This window comes from Sinocyclocheilus rhinocerous, unplaced genomic scaffold, assembly GCF_001515625.1.
Source record: "Sinocyclocheilus rhinocerous isolate Xijiao unplaced genomic scaffold, SAMN03320098_v1.1 scaffold14847, whole genome shotgun sequence".
NCBI classification, from domain to species: domain Eukaryota; kingdom Metazoa; phylum Chordata; class Actinopteri; order Cypriniformes; family Cyprinidae; genus Sinocyclocheilus; species Sinocyclocheilus rhinocerous.
Genome location: NW_015653093.1, coordinates 1 through 804, shown reverse-complemented (window position 1 = coordinate 804; position 804 = coordinate 1). Strand labels below are relative to the sequence as shown.

Below are 804 nucleotides of genomic sequence, written 5' to 3'. Positions count from 1 at the left end.
ATATAGGTATGCTAGGGCTGTTATAAATGTTAAAAAAATTATTTAAATATTATAGAGTTGTTTAGGGTGGGGATAAATTAACGCAATCTGCGATGACGTCACAATTGTGTTGCATTGTGGACTATGGAGTGGCCTGAAGTGTGCATATGAAGCAGACTCGTTTCCTCGGTCCAAAGCGAGGGGTCGAGGGTCTATCTATATAAACTTCCCTCGTTCACTTCACGAGTGAGTGTCTAAAAGTGGAGCGGAAGGCAGCCCTGATCATTTACTTTAGGCTTTGAATTCTATTGCTACTGAAATGTCTCCCGTTTTTTAAAACCATGCTCAAGGTGAGGCTCGCACTCACAACCTCAGCATTGCTCTGCTGCGTACTGCCTTATAAGCACCACGCGCTGACCGAATGCGCCACTGGAGTTGCTGATCATTGGCACCACTGGAGCTGTTCACTCAAATGCATATTGCCAAATACTATGGTCTTTAGTTAGACTGATTTTAAAAACTACACCATGACCTTTCTTCTAAGTGATAACAGAAATATAATTTTCAGCTGATTGTTTATGTTAGGCTTTGAACTCCATTGCTACTGAAATGTCTCTAGCTTTCAAAATCCTTGCACCAGGTGAGGCTCAAACTCACAACCTCGGCATTGCCCTGCTACGTACTGCCTTATAAGTACCGCGCGCTGACCGATTGCGCCACTGGTGCTGCTGACCATTTAAACCACTGGAGCTGTCGACTCAAAAGCATATTATCAATCATTACTGTCTTTAGTTAGACTGATTTTAAAAACTACACCGTGACCTT

General features: G+C 42.8%; 1 non-coding gene across 1 annotated transcript; it reads right to left on the bottom strand.

Moving 5' to 3' along the window:
- Positions 1-611: 611 nt before the first annotated feature.
- Positions 612-705, bottom strand: trnai-uau (transfer RNA isoleucine (anticodon UAU)). Its single transcript has 2 exons — positions 668-705; positions 612-647 (listed from the first exon to the last, which is right to left on the bottom strand). It is a non-coding gene; the product is annotated as a tRNA-Ile (tRNA).
- Between the last annotated feature and the right edge of the window lie 99 nt (positions 706-804).